This window comes from Petaurus breviceps, unplaced genomic scaffold (genome assembly GCF_028583685.1).
Source record: "Petaurus breviceps papuanus isolate PSGF00001 unplaced genomic scaffold, PetGlider_PUasm1.0 91133, whole genome shotgun sequence".
NCBI classification, from domain to species: Eukaryota; Metazoa; Chordata; class Mammalia; order Diprotodontia; family Petauridae; genus Petaurus; species Petaurus breviceps.
In genome coordinates this window covers 31,268,429-31,275,873 of record NW_027187419.1, presented here as the reverse complement: position 1 = coordinate 31,275,873, position 7,445 = coordinate 31,268,429, and the positions used below count along the sequence as shown (strand labels likewise).

Below are 7,445 nucleotides of genomic sequence, written 5' to 3'. Positions count from 1 at the left end.
CCTATCAGGCTTACTTTTTTTAAAGGGAAAAAGTGGTTATCATAATACAGTTTTGCTAGGAAGAGAGGACAAATAACCCATAGAATTCTACAACAGTGTGATTCCAGAAACCAATCAGAGCATTCAAGGCATTCTTGTTGTTTAGTCATGGTCCAAGTCTTCATGATTCCATCTGGGGTTTTCTTGGAAAAGATACTAGAGTAGTTTTCCATTTCCTTCTCCAGATCATTATTTAGATGAGACAACTGAAGTCATTAAGGCAAAGTGACTTGCCCAGGGTCACACAGCTAGTAAGTGTCTGAGACTGGATTTGAATATAGGTCTTCCTAACTCTGGGCCCAGCTTTCTAGTCATTGTGCCACCTAGTCAATTAGAGCACAAGTTGATAAATCAGAAAAAAGTATTTTAATTTATACAGTATTATGAATTTTATGCTGTATAGTGTTAGTGGAAGCTGAATTGGCTAATTGTATATTACTTCACCCCTTAATGAACTCAAAGTTTCATAGCATCAGGCAAAACTGAATTGGAAAAAAAATATTAGTACCAGGGAATTAATTGAAGCCCAAAGTAATCTTGGAAGAAAGAGTTGCTTACAATGATAAGAATTTGATTTAGAGGAACAACAGAAAGAAAGTAGGATTTTAGGGTTTTGAAAAAGGAAAGAACAGCTGCTTGGGGGACCTGAAGGGCTCTGAAGATATGGGAGAGAGCAGCAGACAAATTAACATGGACAGCAGAAGGTTGAAGAATACTAGAGGGAGATAAGTGGCTTTGTAGCCTTTAGCAGACTTGTGACAGGCAGCAAGGCTTGAGAAGAGTGGAATGCTGTAGGACTCTAAACTTGGCTCTGCCCTATTCAGCATTTCAATAAACAACTTGGATGAAGACATGGTTATCAATTTTTTTCTGCACATAACAAAAAGTTGAGAGGGAGAGTTACTATACTAGCTGATGAAAATCAAGATTCAAAAGGATCTCAACAGGCTAACAACCTGAAATCTGAAATAGATAAACGTCAGGTACTACACTTCATGGCATAAAATCAACCCCTAATAAATATACAAGATGAGGGAAATCTAACTAGCCAGCAGTTCATGAAGAAAAACACCTATGGAATTTCATTGACTGACAGAATCCGCACAAGTGACATGGTTTCCTCAAAAAACAAACAACATTTAAAAAAATGGGTAGCTAGGTGGTGCAGTGAATAGAGCATTGGCCCTGGAGTCAGGAGGACCTGAGTTAAAATTGGGCCTCAGATATTTAACACACACTAGCCATGTGATCTTGGGCAAGTCACTTAACCCCAACTGCCCTGCCCTTCTCCCTCCAAAGAGCAAAAAAATAAAATAAAATTAAAAAACAAATAAACATACAACAACAACATAAACCAAAATGCCATCTTGAGTTTTAATAGAAATGTAGTGCCTAGATCCAGGGGCTGCTAGGTGTCACAGTAGATAGAGAGTGCTGGGCCTGGAGTCAGGAAGTCTCATCTTCCTGAGTTCAAATCTGGCCTCAGACACTTAGCTGTGTGATCCTGGGAAAGTCACTTAACCCTGTCTGCCTCAGTTTCCTCATCTGTAAAATGAGCTGGAGAAGGAAACGGCAGAGCACTCCAGGATCTTTGCCAAGAAAACCCCAAATGGGGTTACAAAGAGTAGGACACTACTAAAACAATTGAACAACAACAAAAAGCAGATAAAAGAGGATGATAATCCCTAGTACTCTGAATTATTCAGACACCTTCTGCAGTACTACATTTGAGTGGGAATCTAGAAGAAGATAATTAGGATTATAAGTGGCCTGGAAACCATGGAATGTGGGGAACAAGTGCAGTATCCAATATATAATTTAGAAAAAATGGCAGCCTCCAGTCAGGCACAAGTGCTAGATCTCCCCCGGGTGATGCTGAGAGAGAGCAGCAAATTCACCTCTTACAATTACAGAACTTATGCCATCAGAAGGAGAAGAGAAGCCTTCAGAGAAAATAAGAATGTAAAGGATCCTGCACAAATACAAATGCTAGTGAATAAAGCCAAAAGAAACCTAGAAATAATTCGGCGACAGACCCACATTAGTGAAATGTACTCAGCTGACAAGCTTGTTATTGAGAATCTGAAGAAGTCCAGGACCTAATGAAGTTAGGTGGCTCTCTAGCAGCGGCCATGGACCATCAACAGCAGTCTGTGCCTAAGGACATCTCCCAGCATGCTTTCTGTTGCCTCTTACATCACCTTTAAAAGGCCTTGTTCTCTGCCAATAGAAGCTGAAAAACTGAAAAATGTTTGCAGTCTTTTGCTGCTTTGTTGGTAGATGACAATTCCTATGGTTCGTGTGCTAGTCAGTATAACTGGAGCTCAATGAAAATAGTCTATTATATTTTTTTCACCTTCATGTTCCAGTTCATCACTTCTTATGGAGAATATTTCAAAACTGTGTTTCTTGGTTCTTTTGACAATAAAAAAAAAGTATGCAATATATAATTTAGCATGGAGAAGACAAGTCAGTGAAGTGATGCTAGAATAACTGTCATATTATTTCTCAAATATTTGAAGGACCATGTGGAAGAAAAGTTATATAGATATAGATAATTATTCTGGGTAGTTCCAAAGAACTGAACTAGAAGTAAAGGAGGAGGAAATTATAGGGGGGCAGATTTCAGTTCAATAGAAGTAAGAAATATCACTATAATAATGAAACCATAGATCCAGTTCCAATGATGACCATCATTATCATCGCATTTTCATCCTTTTTGATAGGATTCAGCTGTATCTATGTTCCCAGTTCCTGGCCTGGGCTCATAATGGGTACTTAATAAATTCTTGTGGGTTGGGTTTTTTTTTTGAGGCCCTGTCTCCCTACCTTGCCCAATCTGTAAATACAGAGACCACTTATAGGCCTGATACCGATATTATCTGAAAATGAAGCTTTAACCTAATGTTTTTTTTCTGACCTGGGGTAGGTCCAGAACCCTTCTTGGGCAATGTGGTTCCAACTCTCCCTTCTCAGGGACTTACCTGATCACTTTTTGCCCTGCTACTACTCAGATTTCCCAAACTCAAAGCTATCCATCAACGCCAGCCTCCCCAGGGGCAGGCACTGCAGGTGTGTACCATAACATTTAGCCTGATTGATTAATTGGCAGAAATGATCCCAGGACAAGTTGTTAACCTGCACTTATGATAACTGGCAAGACATCTACAATCAGCAGACTGTTTAAAACACTAAAGCTCATGTGCATGCCTATTATTAATTAGTAAATGCTTACAATCGTTAGGTCATAGCCAATTAGGAACTAAAATAAAACAGTCACAAATTATGTGTTTGTATTTAATTACAGTATAGAATAATAATGTAGGTAGGATGATTGTAATGGAAGATTATAGGCTTTTCTCAGGGCTCCCTCATGCCCCACAGGAGAAGAATGAACAAGGAGAGAAATGATGCAACAAAAGTACCCTATTCCGGGGGTTATTTTAGCATACAGGTACTTTGGCTAGTACAAGGGAGAAGCCTGAATCAATGGCTACAAGGTCACTATAAGAAGGAGGTGTTGGGTCAAGGATTAGGGATTGGAAGCCATAGCTGTGTAGCTGTGATTATGGGAGGGAGCTATATGGTTAGCATGCTGATGCCCCAGATGGAGGCTGATTCCTTGAAGGTGACAGGCTGCAGTCACCAATACTTTGACTTTCCTGGCATCCTGTGGCCTTTCCTCACACTCCCCCTACAGACCATCCCTTATCTCTGAACTCTTTTTCTCTCAGGCTCCAATCATTGCTTTCCAGCTAACTCAGCCCTCTAGATTGCTTGCCGTTGGAATTTCTGCTTTTGCCCTCAGACACGACTTGGGATCTCATATGGGAGCACATATCTTCCCTCAACCCCACAGTATTCTCTTCCCATCCCCCACAAAGAAAGGGATGGTTTCTCATGGTATGGATGTGATTGGGTGTGGGCCCCCAAAGATTATTTCCATGGAATGTATGCTCTGGCATATTCTACCATATTGAAAGGGATTTAAGTTTATTCAAAGTTTATTTATTTAAGTTTATTCAAATTTATATTAAGTTTATTCAAATTTATTTAAGTTTATTAAAAATAAAAGGCCAAAAGACAGTCTGTGTCTGTTTTCTGAAGACCAGCCTAGGCTGAGTACAGAGTACAGAAAGGATCTCTGCCGGCCAATTGATGATGAATTGTTTGATCATGACAATGTTCTACTTCTCTTGTTCTGGGCCTAAGTGCATGCATCTTTTCTCTCCTCTTTCTCCCTCACCCAAGCAACAAAGGAGCAATTTGATACTTCCCCATAGAGTCTCTACTTGCAGGTTTCAGAACTCCAGGACACCATCCTCCAAAAAAGCCTTTGAGGCCTTGTGGGAAGAGAAGGAATGCCCTGGAAGTGTGTGTAAGCTGGACCCAGCCCACATTCTCCCGTATTGACATGTCACATGTAAATATAACACATGTTAGATTCTAAGCTGAATGAATTCTAAGCATTCTGGCTGACGTCAGCAGAATTCAGCTTTGGTAGCTTCCCAATATTCATATTCTTTGTAGATAAATGACATCCTAAGTAATAAGTGGATCAACAAGCAATTCATAGATGTGATAAATAAGTATGTTTTAAAAAATACAGAATAGGGGCGGCTAGGTGGCGCAGTGAGTAAAGCACTGGCTCCGAAGTCAGGAGGACTTGAGTTTGGTTCCAGCCTTAGACACTTAACACCCACACACACACACACACACACACACACATACACAAACTAGCCATGTAACCTTGGGCAAATTACTTAACCCCAGCTGCCCTCCAAAAAAAGGCAAAAAAAAAAAATACAGAATGACAATGAGACTAAATGCCAAAATTCTTGGAATGTAGATAAAGTAATTCTCAAAGGAAAAGTTATATCTCTGAAAATAGGAGGCATAGGAGATGGAGTGACATATTTGGAGTCAGGAAAACCTGAGCTTGAATCCTGCTTCCTTCAGACATTTACTAACTATATGACCTTGGGTAAGTCATTTAACCTCTTTCAACATCAGTTTCCTCATCTGAAAAATAAGGATAATAATAATAATACCTGCCTCACATGGCTGTTTTCAGAATCAAATGAAATAATTATATATTAAGGATTTCACAAACCTTAAAAAACCATATAAATGTTAGCTATGATTTATTAACAATAATAACAAAGAAAAAGCAGAATAATGAAACGAACATGCAATTTTTTAAAAGTTGAAAATCAATAAATCAACAAATCCCAGATAAGTATATGCAATTCCTATTTTCCCAGGTTTTTCCTTTCCTTTGAATTCTTCTGTACTATTCCCATAGTTAAGGTGCCAAACAGTTGCGTAGTAGGAAATTGTGTGAACATTTTAACATAAAGGGGGTTTCCTTAAGTCCTTCTATTTAGTACTTGCTACAGCAGAATATTTAAAAACTATGAAAACCTCTGTAGTTTGCAGGAAACTTGACTGGAATTCTTGAGGTGCAACAGGGATGTAAACTTGAAGCAGATAGTTGCCTTGGTAGTTTTTCTGAGGATACTTCCCTGGACCTGAGGCAATATTGTATAATGTCAGAGACACCCAAATGACATTATGGACACCAGTAAGAGAAGACCAAGCTAGCTTTTGACCTTGAAACCTGCTGTGACCCACCTGCTAAAGCCTCAAGAGCTGAGATCTGTTACTAAAAGCCCAGGACAGAGAGCAGTTTCCTGGCTGTCAAAGTGACACTGACTGAATGTCAGTGAGATGAATCTCACTTTTCCCCTTGAGACTTTGAAAGTGGGACACAGGAGCAGTTCCCTATAAAAAAGCATTCACGTTGGCCTCAAAGAAGAGATATGAAAAGACACCTCTCCCTGCTCCTTTGTAGAAGTGGGAGGACTCTGGGTAGGGAACATAACTTATACAATGTCAGATTTTTTTCAGTGTATTAATAATTTTTCTTATTCTATTTTTTTCTTTAAAAAAGAATTCCTTCTTATTAGCAATGGCTCTCCTGGAGATAGGAAAGAAAAACAAGGAGAAATGAATCCAAGTAATGTAAAAACAAAAATAAACTTGAATAAAATCTATTTTTAAAAGATGAAAAGGGGATGGCTAGGTGGTGCAGTGAATAGAGCACCAGCCTAGAGCCAGGAGGACCTGAGTTCAAATACAACCTCAGACACTTGACACACCCACTTACTAGCTGTGTGACTTTGGGCAAGTTCACTTAACCCCAACTGCCCTGCCTTACCCCCTCCAAAGAGCAAAAAAGAAAAAAAAACAATTTTTTCGGGGTGGCTAGGTGGTGCAGTGAATAGAACACTGGCCCTGGAGTCAGGAGGATCTGAGTTCAAATCTGGTCTCAGACACTTAACACACATACACACAAAAACTAGCTGTGTGACCTTGGGCAACTCACTTAACCCCAATTGCCCTACCTTCCCCCTTCCAAAAAAGAAAAAAAAAAGATGAAAAGTATTTAGGTTCCTGGTTATATTCCAAAGACTGCACAGGGGGCACTTAAAAGTTTCTTGCTACTATATAGTCACATGAAAAAATGCTTTAAATCATTATTGATTAGAGAAATGCAAATTAAAATAACTTTGAGATATCATTTTACACCTATCAGATGGGCTAAAATGATAGAAGGAGCAACAAATGTTGAAGGGGGTAATGGAAAAATTGGAACACTAATTTGTTGTTGGTAGAACTGTGAACTGATCCAACCATTTTGGAAAGCAATGTGGAATTTTGCCCAGAGTTATAAAACCATGTATTCCTTTTGATCTGGTAATGTCACTATTAGGTCAGTTTCCCAAGATGATTAGGGAAAAAAGGAAAATAACATATATGTTTTAAAATACTTATAACAGCTCTCTTTGTGGTGACAAAGAACTAGAAATTGAAGGTATACCCATCAATTGGGGAATAGCTAAATAAGTTGTGTTATATGATTGTGACAGAATACTACTGTCCTGCAAGAAATGATGAGCTCATTGATTTTAGAAAAACCTGGAAAGACTTGCATGAAATAATGAAGAGGGAAATGAGCAGAACCAAGAGAACTTTGTATACAGGAATAGCAGTATCATTCAAAGAACAACTGTGAACAACTAAGTTATTCTGAGTATTATAAATATGCAAATCAACTACAAAGGATCTATGAAAGAAGATGATATTCACCTCCAGAGAAAGAACTGATAAATAGAAGTATGTATAATACGGTTTTACATATATATATATGATGTAAAAGTTACAAAAATTGTGAAAGTAGAATAGCTAATGACCTTATCAACCACTTTGATCTGCTTGAGCTTCCTCACTATCCAGAGGAAGCCAAAGTGACCAGGAAATCAGAATCATCTAATCAGGAGGCAGATAGAGCACCCTTCAAGCTGAACATACTTGCCATCTTTCTAGGGTTTGCCTACCTAGAA

At 38.7% G+C, this 7,445-nt stretch overlaps 1 pseudogene; it reads left to right on the top strand.

The window, feature by feature from the left end:
• The first annotated feature begins 1,866 nt into the window (after positions 1-1,866).
• LOC138155483 (LYR motif-containing protein 4 pseudogene) lies at positions 1,867-2,489 on the top strand (annotated as a pseudogene).
• Positions 2,490-7,445: the final 4,956 nt, after the last annotated feature.